Below are 12,502 nucleotides of genomic sequence, written 5' to 3'. Positions count from 1 at the left end.
TGTGGAACACTACTAATTACCGGCAGCCAGCCAGAAAAGATTCACTTTATTCTCACTCTTTGCCTCCTGCCAATCAACCACTGCTTCATCCATGCTAGTATCTTTCCATTAATACCATGGGTGTGTAGCTTGTTAAGCCTCATGTGTGGCATCTTGTCAAAGGCCTTCTCCTTTGTCTACCCTGCTTGTTATTTCTTCAAAGAATTCCGACAGATTTGTCACACAAGATTTTCCCTTGAGGAAACCATGCCCCCTTTTATCATGTGCCTCCAGGTACCCTGAGACCTCATTCTTAATAATTGACTCCAACAGCTTCTCAACCACTGAAGTCAGACCGTAGTTACCTTTCTTCTGCCTCTCTCCCTTCGTAAAGAGTGAAGTAACATTTGCAATTTTCTAGTCTCCCAGAACCATTCCAGAATCAAGTGATTCTTGAAAGGTCATTACTAATACCTCCACAATCTCTTCAGCCACCTCTTTCAGAACTTTGGAGTGTACACCATCTAGTCCAGATAACCTATCTACCTTCAGACCTTTCAGTTTCACAAGAACCTTCTCTCTAGTAATGGTAACTTTGCACACTCCATAATCCCTGACACCTGGAACTTCTACTATACTGCTAGTGTCTTCCACAATGAAGGCTGATGCAAAATACTTATTCAGTTAGTCTGCCATTTCCTCGTCCCCCATTACTACCTCTCCAGCATCATTTTCCATCGATGTCCACTTTTGCCTCTCTTTTACACTTTATGTATCTGAAGAAACTTTTGGTATCCTCTTTTATATTATTGGCTGGCTTACTTTCATATTCCATCTTTACCTTAATGACTTTTTTTGTTGCCTTTGGTTGGTTTTGAAGAGCTACCCAAACCTCTAACTTCCCACTAATTTTTGCTGTATTATATGCCCTCTTATGGCTTTTATGATGGGTTTGACTTCTCTTATCAGTCACGGTTGTGTTACCTTTCCTTTAGAATACTTCTTCCTCTTTAGGATGTATATATCCTGTGCCTTTTGAATTGCTTTTAGAACTTCCAGCAATCGCTGCTATGATTTCATCCCTGCCAGTGTTTTTTTCCAATCAATTCTGGCCAGTTCCTCTCTCATGCCTCTGTGGTTCCCTTTACTCCCCTGCAATACAGATATATCTGACTTTAGCTTCTCCTTCTCAAATTTCAGGGTGAATTTAGTCATATTATGATCACTTGCCTTTAAGGGTTCTTTTACCTTAAGCTCTGGAATCAAATCCGGCTTATTGCACAACACCCAATCCTGAAGAGCTGATCCCCTAGTGGGCTCAACCACGAGCTACTCTAAAAAGCTATCATGTAGACACTTTAGAAATTCCCCCTCCTGTAATCCAGCACCAACCTGATTTTCTCAATCTACCAGCATATTGAAATCCCCCCATGACTGTTGTAACATTGCCCTTTTGGCGTGCATTTTCCATCTCCTATTGTAATTTGTAGATCACATCCTTACTACTATTTGGTGGTCTATATACAACTGCTATCATGGTCCCTTTATTTTAGCTCTATCCACAATGATTAAACACCTTCCAACCCTATGTCACCTCTTTCTAATGACTTTATTTCATTTCTGTGCCACAGAGCAATGCCCTCTCTCTGTCTTCCTGCCTGTCCTTTCATAACATGTGTAACCTTGGACATTAAGCTCCCAGCTATAATCTTCTTTCAGCCATAATTCCGTGTTGCCTACAACATCATATATGCCAAGCTGCCACTGTGCTACAAGTTTATCTACCTTATTCCGTATACTGCGCACATCTAAATATAACTCCTTCAGTCCTTTATTCACCCTTTTTGGTTTTGTCCTTTTACATTGGAACTCATCCCGTCGATTGTAATTTTTCCCTGTCAACAGCCTGAGTCCTGAATTGCATATATTTCAATGCAAAACGTATCGCAGGAAGGGCAGATGACAGTGCTGAAGATGAGGTAGCTGATTTACAAACAGGGGCAATGTGTAATAAGGAGAGGCTGTTGATGGGGAAAAATTACAATCAACGGGATGAGTTCCAATGTAAAAGGACAAAATCAGAAAGGGTGAATAAAGGACTGGAGGTGTTATATTTAAATATGCGCAGTATACGGAATAACCTTTTGATTCCTAACTTTGACTGAAGTCTCACCAACATCTGCCTCCACAACCTCTCCACTAACTGTTCTAGCACTGTGGTTCCCATCCCCCTGCAACTCTAGTTTAAACCCCACTGTGCAGCATTAACAAAGCTTCCCGTTAGAATATTAGTCCCCCAACAGTTCAGGTGCAGATGGTCCCTTCTGTAAACATCCCATATTCCCTGGAAGAGAGTCCAAAGATCCAAAAATCTTATACCCTCCCTCTTACACCAACTCCTTAGCCATGTGTTAAACTGTATAATCTTCCTAATTCTAGCTTCACTAACATATGGCATGAGTAGCCATCCTGAGATCATAACCTTGGAGGTCCTGCCCTTCAACTTGGCACCCAATTCCCTGAACTTCCTATGCAGAACCTCGTCAGTTGTCCCACCCCTGTCATTGGTACCTACATGGACCACGACTTCTGGCTGTTCCCCCTCCCACTTAAGAATGCTGGGGACTCGAACTGAGATATTCTGGACCCTGGCACCTGGGAGTTGACATACCATCTGGGAATCTCATTCTCATACACAGAACCTCCTGTACGTTCCCCTAACTAACAAATCCTCTATCACCACAGCGTGCCTCTTCTTCCCCACTTCCCTTCTGAGTCACAGAGCCAGACTTGGTGCCAGAGACCAGACCACTGTGACTTTCCTCTGTTAGGTCAACCCTCCTGACAGTATCCAAAGTGATATACCTGTTGTTGAGGGGGTTGACTACAGGGGTATATTCCTTAACCCCTTTCCCCTTCCCGACTGTCACCCAGTTTCCTGTGCCCTGCACCTTGGGTGTAACTACCTCTCTATATGTCCTATCTATCACCCACTCAGCCTCCCGAATGATCCAGAGGTCATCCGGTTCCAGCTCCAGCCCCTTAACGTGGATTGTTAGTAGCTACAGCTGGATGTACTTCTCACAGTTGTCGTCAGGGACACCGGGGCCTCGAAGAGCTAAAGCCTCAAGATCACCACTCTGAACTGTCCACTGAGACGATGGCCACTGCACTTGCCCCTGCCTTCCTTTAATTTGCTCTTGCTAATCAATCCTTAACACCAATCAGCCAACGGTCAAAGCTCTTTCTCACTGTAGTGACCTGCTGCTGCCTTTTCTACTCGGGCAGTGAAATCCGCTTCCCTCAAAACTTCCGATGTCCGGATTGGTCGCTGGTCAAAGCTCTTTTATCAAGCCAGGGTTTTTCCTCTTTGGATGACAGGTGACTTGATAGAGGCAGACAAGATGATAGGAGACATAGATTGAGTGGATATTCCCAGAGTGGAAATAGCTGATACAATGGGCATAATTTTAAGGTGATTGGGGGTAAGTACGGGGGGATGTTAGAGGTAAGTTTTTTACACAGAGAGTGGTGAGTGTGAGGGCACCCTTCTGGGGGGGAGGGGGCAGTAGAGGCATATATGTTAGGGGTATTTAAGAAGCTCTTAGATGGGCACATGGATGATATAAAGATGGAGGGCTTTGTAGGAGAGTAAAATCAGATTGATTTTAGAGTGGGTTAAATGTCAGCATAACATTGTGGGCCGAAGGGCCTGTACTGTGCTATAATGTTCTGTGTTCTATCTTCTAACACCAAGGAATGCCTGGCAGCAGGCTCATGGGGTCATTAGTAACGGCAGTGGTCCTGGTCTGGTGGAGAGAGGGGTGAAGTCATGTGCTGGGCTGACTGTGGGAGGTGTGGATGGAAGGAAATGGTCAGAGGAAGGACTAAGGAATGCTGGAGTTGTGAGATACCAGGAATACAAAATAAAAAAGGACACTGGAAGCATATTGCCAATGGGGGAATATCTGTCAAGAACTGATTCAGTGCTGAGGTTGGTACCCTTTCATTTGAACAACGTGGAGCTGTTGAAATCACTGTTGAGTGGAGAGAGCAGTGAGCTGTCTTGTCAGGTGAAATCGCCTTCAGATGGGTTTTGTTTGGGTGTAGGAGCCCAAAAGAGGAGTCAGAAGGACAGCGGGGTGCAGAAATGAAGAGGCAAAGAGCTGTAATTTGGATAGGTACACGGATGGGAGGGGTATGGAAGGCAGGTCAATGGGACGAGGCAGTTTGGCAGAGACTAGATGGGCTGAAGGGCCTGTTTCTGTGACCCTATGATTTCAGTGTCTCGGGCAGAGGCAGATTTGTTTGTACCTGGGAGTACACGGTTCAAAGGTTTGCCTTTTATTTGTTCTGTCAATGGTGATCAGAGGCAGTGTGGATGCTGAACAACTGCATCAGTTTCCATGGAAACACCAGCATCATTTCAGCTCACTTTCACCACGGGAATTGTTCAGTAAACAAGACTTCCAGCAGCTGTACAGCCGCAGTACCATACTCAGTTCACATCCCCACACACCGTGCACACCACACACACAGTACATACTCCCATACGTACACACTCCTACACACAGTACATACACCCACACACACACCGTGCACACCACGCTCACAGTACACACTCCTCCCTCCCTCCCGTGGTAAAGTCACCCACGCACACAGTACATACTCCCATACACACACACTCACACACACAGTACATACACCCACACACACACAGTGCACACCACACTCACAGCACACACTCCCACACACAGTACACACACACAGTACACACACACAGTACACACTCCCACACACAGTACATACACCCACACACAGTACACACTCCCACACACGCACACACAGTATGCACTCCCACACACACACACAGTACGCACTCCCACACACAGTACATACACCCACATGCAGTACACACACACAGAGTACACACTCCCACACACAGTACATACACCCACATGCAGTACACACTCCCACACACGCACACACAGTATGCACTCCCACACACACACACACAGTACGCACTCCCACACACAGTACATACACCCACATGCAGTACATACACCCACACACACACAGTGCACACCACACTCACAGTACACACCCCTCCCTCCCTCCCGTGGTAAAGTCACCCACGCACACAGTACACACTCCCATACACACACACTCACACACACAGTACACACACACACACACACACACACACACACACACACACACACACAGTACACACTCCTCCCTCCCTCCCGTGGTAAAGTCACCCATGCACACAGTACACACTCCCACACACACACTCACACACACAGTACACACTCACACACACACGCACACACACTCACACACACAGTACACACTCACACACACAGTACATACACCCACACACACACAGTGCACACCACACTCACAGCACACACTCCCACACACAGTACACACACAAAGTACACACTCCCACACACACACACACGCACACACACACACACACACACACACACACTCACACACACTCACACACACACACACAGTACACACTCCCACACACGCACACACAGTATGCACTCCCACACACACACACACACACACACAGTACGCACTCCCACACACAGTACATACACCCACATGCAGTACACACACCCACACACACACAGTGCACACCACACTGACAGTACACACCCCTCCCTCCCTCCCATGGTAAAGTCACCCACGCACACAGTACACACTCCCATACATACACACTCACACACACAGTACACACTCCCACACACACACTCACACACACAGTACACACTCACACACACAGTACATACACCCACACACACACAGTGCACACCACACTCACAGCACACACTCCCACACACAGTACACACACAAAGTACACACTCCCACACACACACACACACACACACACACACACACTCACACACACACTCACACACACACACACAGTACACACTCCCACACACGCACACACAGTATGCACTCCCACACACACACACACACACACAGTACGCACTCCCACACACAGTACATACACCCACATGCAGTACACACACCCACACACACACAGTGCACACCACACTGACAGTACACACCCCTCCCTCCCTCCCATGGTAAAGTCACCCACGCACACAGTACACACTCCCATACATACACACTCACACACACAGTACACACTCCCACACACAGTACACACTCACACACACACGCACACACACTCACACACACAGTACACACTCACACACACAGTACATACACCCACACACACACAGTGCACACCACACTCACAGCACACACTCCCACACACAGTACACACACAAAGTACACACTCCCACACACACACACACACACACACACACACTCACACACACACACACAGTACACACTCCCACACACGCACACACAGTATGCACTCCCACACACACACACACACAGTACGCACTCCCACACACAGTACATACACCCACATGCAGTACACACACCCACACACACACAGTGCACACCACACTGACAGTACACACCCCTCCCTCCCTCCCATGGTAAAGTCACCCACGCACACAGTACACACCCACCTATAGATGGTACACACCCACAAACCTTCACATGGCAGCAACCAATGACACAATCATGTAGATATTTCAAAACACAGACATACAGTACTTTATTACTGGCTTGATTTGATGGAGGCTGAGATGAGTTTGCCCGTGAGTTATTGTTATTAAAGCTGGGTAATGTGAATAGAATTATGGCAGCATAGAATATTTTGTTCCCAGTTCTGTTCGTGAGGAACTTCTGTGGATCCAGGCTCCATGAGAGGCAGTGAAAGCTGTTGCTCTGATCTCCAGCAGGTTTAACGAGCATTGATCTTGTTTTCTTTTCATCTCTAATGTGATTCAGCTCAGCCGTTTGACCGCAGGTTCCAGCACCGCTCTCTCACTCGATGCCTCCCCTGTCAAATGCTACCCATTCTCACCACCCCAGGATGGAGCCGGGCGTTTTGATCTTCTTGTTGTATGTGATGATCATCCAGGAGCTGGTGTGCGGCTGGATAGAATACAAAAGGCAAGCGGCCAAGCCCAAGAAGCCAGCCCGGCCTATCTGGTGTCCACAGTGAGTAGTGGCCATAGTACAGGCTGCTTTAACAACGTTAACAGAACTGACTTGTCTGTTCTTCAAACAAAACCTCACACAATCACTGAATGTGAGAGATGGGTGTTATTTATTTATCTAGTTTAAATTGCCTGCTAGTTCTGACAGTACAGTGTGTCACGGTTTGTGATGGACTGTACACCACAGTCTCTCTTTGGGGGCTTTGCTGTTGCTGGCATGGTGGCTGGCAGGAATGCTACCCAAGTGGGAGTGGGGGGAGGGGGAGGGGAGGTTGATGCTTTTACAGCTGCTTTTGTGTGGGAGGGAGCGGGGCCTTTGGGGTTCTTGTGTGTTTTTGTCATTCATTCTTTGGGGTTTTTTCCCTTCTGTTTCGAGGATGTCTGCAGAGAGTAAGAATCTCAGGTTGTATATTCTCTGATATTAAATGCAACTATTGAACTAAGAATACCTACAGTGTCAGGTACTGGATGCACTTCAAGGCCACACAAGCAATTTACTGAATGGACTGATTGCAAGGAAGAGCATGTTTAAATGTGCACACAGTTGTATTCACAAATAGTCATCAATAATCTGTGGAAGGGAAGTGGTAAGAAGTTCCTTTTAGGACTGGTTGGCTCTCCCTCAGAAAAGTACCTGACAGTTTTTACCCATTTCCAAGTGAGGGGAGAGGTGCAGGTTTGAAGTTGCCTTTTGAAGGACGTTACCTTTCTTCATTTATGAAGAATTAATCATGTGGAGAAACATAATCGCCTTCAAGATACTGAGATATAATTGCCTCTCTCTGATATGATACGTGGGTTATGACCAAAGAAAAGATGGCTGGAGTTGCTTAGCACTTTTGTGCAAGTGGGTTTATTCAGTGTGTCAAAATAATCAAACTTTAAACAAAAAATAGAGAAAATAGATAAAAGGAAACTGCCAATATTTACAGAAAGATATCTACCTGAAAGCACAATAACAGCTCCATACTTCATTCAGTGTGAACTCCGAGCATATATATATCTCTCTCTCACCCCCCCTCTCTCTCTCTCACTCCCCCCCTCACCCCCCCCACACCCCCACCCCCCTCTCTCTCTCTCTCTCACCCTCTCTTTCTCCTACTGAGAGAGACCCCCACTTTTTTAGGCACCAGAAGATACCATTTTTAATTACCCATAAAGCTAATTTAAGACTACATGTGAATTACAGTACGATGTTGCACCTCACAATGTAGTTACAATCATATTACAAAATAAACAGAAGTATCTATCTTATATACTATATACAAACAACATATACACATTTACACATCCCCATTACTAAAGAAATGGAAATCTCCACTGTGTAAGGCAGGAGGCACCAGAAGACCAATCACTTCAGGACACATTATTAAAATATAATGGGGGGAAGACATTGAAGTGCTCAGACTCGGTGCAGAGTGACAAGGCAGTGTTTGTGTGTGTGTGTGTGAATGTGCATGCGTACTGAGTGTGTTAACGAGCGCTCTCTGTCACACTAAAACCCTTCTCTCCTGCGGCGATGGTGTTCTCCAGCCAAGGCGGTCAGCCTGCAGTAACATTTCCTTTCCCTGCTTCATGGTGGACACAGAATTTGAAGGGTTGGAGCTCCAGGTACCACTGTGTCCCTCTGGTGTTCTTTGTCTGTATCCATGTCAATACTCTGTGGTCTGTAAAGTTCAAATTTCCTGCCAAAGGGGCAGTACCGGAGGTTGTCAAGGGCCCACAGTGAATATAGAACATAGTGCATAGGAACAGGCCATTCGACCCATGATGTTGTGCTGAACCAGCTAAAAATCTAATCGAAAACACCCAAACACTAATCCCTCTTACCCACACAATGACCATATCCCTCCATCTCCCTTACATCATGTGCCTATCCAAACATCTCTCAAAAGCCTCTAATGTATTTACCTCTACCACCACACCAGGCAGCGCATTCCAGACATCCACCACTCTCTGAGTAAAAAACTTACCCCTCACAGCCCCTTTGAACCTACTCCCTCTCACCTTCAATGCATGCCCTCTGGTATTAACACTGGGAAACAGATACTCCCTGTCTATCTGTGCCTCTCATAATCTTGTAAACCTCTATCAGATCTCCCCTCAGCCTCCAGAGAAAAGAACCCAAGTTTACCTAGCCTCTCGTGATAGCTCATGCCCTCTGAACCAGGCAGCATCCTGGTAAACCTCTTCTGCACTCTTTCCAAAGCCTCAATACCCTTCCTATAGCAGGGCAACCAGAACTGTAAGCAATACTCCAGATGTGGCCTAACCAGAGTTTTATAAAGTTGCAACATAACCTCTTGACTTTTGAACTTAGTGCCTCAACTAATAAATTCAAGCATTCCATAAGCCTTCTTAACCACCTTATCGACCTGTGTAGCCAGTTTCAAGAAGCTATGATCTTGGATCCCAGGATCTCTCTGCTCAGCAACACTGTTAAGGATCTTGCCATTAATAGTGTACTGTCTCCTTGCATTTGCCCAACCAAGGTGAAGCACCTCACATTTTTCTTGGTTAAACTCCATCTGCAATTTCTCTGCCCATTTCTGCACATGATATGTTCTTTGCCAGTCTTCTACACTATCCACACCTTCACTAATCTTGGTGTCATCTGTAAATTTACTAATCCACTCATCTACATTTTCATCCAGGTCATTTATATGCATGACAAACACCAGAGGACCCAGCACAGATCCCTGCAGAACACCACTAATTACAGACCTCCAGCTCGAAGAAGTCCCTTCAACCACAACCCTCTGTCTTCTATGGTCAAGCTAGTCCTGAATCCAAATAACCAATTTTCCATGGACTCCATGAATCTCAATCTTCTGGATTAGCCTCCCCTGAGGAACTTTGCCAAATGGCTTACTAAAATCCATGTAGACAACATCCACTACCCTACCCTCTTCAATCTCCCTTGTCAGCTTGTCAAAAAACTCAATCAAGTTGGTAAGGCACAAGCTGCCACACACAAAGCCATACTGGCTCTCCCTAATTAGGCCAATTATTCATATATCCCATCCCTAAGAATTTTCTCCAGCAATTTCTCTACAACTGATGTGAAACTCACCAGTCTATAGTGCCCAGGATTTTCCCCTGTTCTCTTCAGTAGAGGTACAACATTAACCACTCACCTGCCTTCCGGGACATCGCCCGTGGCTCAGGAGGACACAAAGATACTGGTCAAAAGCTTAGCAATCTCACCTCTTGCCTTCTTCAATAACCTGGGGACTTATCCCCCTTAATACTCATGACCCCTAAATGCCTTAACATATTTATACACTCAGCACTGATATCCTGGTCCTTCATATCCTTTTCTTTGGTAAATACTGAAGTAAAGTACTCTTTAAGACCTCACTCATATTTTCTGCATTGAAGCAAATGCTTCCCCCCCCCCACCCTTTATCCTTGAGTGGTTCCACCCTCTCTCTATTTATCCTCTTACTCTCGATTTATGTTTAGAATTCCTTGCAATTCACCTTAACCCTACTTGCCAAGGACTTTTCCCGGCTTTCCTAGTTCCCTTCTTTAGTTCTTTCCTGTCCTCTTTGTACTCCTCATGTGCTTTGTTTGATCCTGACTTCCGAAGCTTTACATTTCCTTTTTTTTCTCGACTAAATTCATCACCTCTCTGGACATCCAAGGTTCTCTTACCATTCCATTCCCATTCTTCCTTCCAGCAGGAACATAATTTTCCTGTACTCTTTGATCCCTACAACTGATGTGAAACAATTGATCTTTCAACACCCTCCACATGTCTGATGTGGAGTTGCCAGAGACAAGGTTTTCCCAATTAACTCTTCTTAGTTCCTGCCTAATGCCCTCACAATTTGCCCTACTCCAATTTAAAACTCTTCCACAAAGACCATACTTATTTATAGCTATCCTGAAAGTTAAAGAGTTGTGGTCACTGTTCCCTAACTGTTCACCCACTGAAAGGTCAGTCACCTGGCCAGATTCATCACCCAACACCAGGTCCAGTACAGCCCCTCCTCTCATTAGACTGTCCACATATCGATTTAAGAAACCTTCCCGGATACACTTAATAAATTCCGCCCCACCTAAACCCCTTACACTGAGATGGTTCCAGTTTATATGTAATAAAGGCATCCGTTAGTCTTGCGAGACCGTGGATCTGCACCTGGAAAGTCTTCACTCTCCAGGATGCAGGCCTGGGCAAGGTTGTATGGAAGACCGGCAGTTGCCCATGCTGCAAGTCGCCCCTCTCCATGACACCGATGTTGTCCAAGGGAAGGGCAAGAGCCAATACAGCTTGGCACCAGTGTCGTCGCAGAGCACTATGTGGTTAAGTGCCTTTCTCAAGGACACAACACGCTGCCTTGGCTGGAGCTCGATCTCACGACCTTCAGGTCACTAGACCAACGCCTTAACCACTTGGCCACGTGCCCACACACGTATATAATAGGGAATAGGGAATTATATGAAATAGGGAAGTTGAAATCCCCCATGACACCAACCCTATTATTTATTTTTTGTCCAGACGCTCTTTTCAATGGTGGAATACCTGGTTTCCACTCTTCTCCATGTTGTCCTTGTGCCAGCATTGCTCCAGTGCCTACCAGGAAGGACTTCACTTCCTTCTTGGTGTAAGGTCGAGGACTGTTGCAGATCACTTCCACCTTGTCCATCTGTGGTTGAACCTCTCCATATCCCAACCGGTGGCCAAGGTATCTGGTTTCCTTTTTTGCCCACTCACATATTTGTAGATTGAGGGTGAGACCAACAGCATGAATATTTTTCAGGACCCTGCCCGGATGGTCCAGATGCTCTGACCATATCTGGCTGTAGACAACCATGTCATCTAGGCAGGCCACACTACAGTTCCCACAGCCTTTGTCCATCAGCTGCTGGAACGTTGCTGGTGCACACCATAGGGCATCACAGTGAATTGAAACAGACCCAGAGCTGTGTACAAGGCAGTGAGTAGCCTTTACTAAGGTCCAGTGTAGTAATATAGTTTGCCTGTCCAATCCTTTCTAGTTGGCCATCAATATAGGGCATAGAATAAGTAACAAAAAAAATGAAATGGCACTCAACTTATGGAAATCAATGCGCACCCTCAGGGTGCTCTCCCTCTTGGAGATGGTAATGAGCGGACTGGTCCACTCACTATTTGAAGGCTCGATGACTCCCAGATCCAGCATGGTCCGATCTCATTCCTCAGGGCCCCCACAAGTCGCTCTGGCACTCTGAGGCAGTGCTGGCGTACTGAACCCTGGTCGGGTCTGATCCTGATGAAATGTTTCAGGACCTTTGTCAGTCCTGGTCTCTGCTGGAACAGCTGCCAGCTTTGGTGAAAAGCACTTTGTTGGTAAATCTTCAACTTCTGGAGGAGTTCCAAGCATGTGCGGATTCCTCAGAAACACTTAGTTTCCCACGACTGGGGTAACTAGGTG

The 12,502-nt window shown here is 46.2% G+C and overlaps 1 long non-coding RNA gene across 3 annotated transcripts in view; it reads left to right on the top strand.

Annotated features, from left to right (window-relative positions):
* LOC134359689 (uncharacterized) overlaps positions 1-12,502 on the top strand; it is a 46,534-nt gene that overhangs the window by 18,328 nt on the left and 15,704 nt on the right. For all 3 annotated transcript variants that reach the window (XR_010021173.1, XR_010021171.1, XR_010021172.1), the window contains exon 2: positions 6,871-7,083. This is a non-coding gene — a long non-coding RNA (uncharacterized LOC134359689). The remainder of the gene's footprint in view (positions 1-6,870; positions 7,084-12,502) is intronic.

Source organism: Mobula hypostoma, chromosome 21 (genome assembly GCF_963921235.1).
Source record: "Mobula hypostoma chromosome 21, sMobHyp1.1, whole genome shotgun sequence".
NCBI classification, from domain to species: Eukaryota; Metazoa; Chordata; class Chondrichthyes; order Myliobatiformes; family Myliobatidae; genus Mobula; species Mobula hypostoma.
This window is presented reverse-complemented; position numbering and strand designations above follow the sequence as displayed.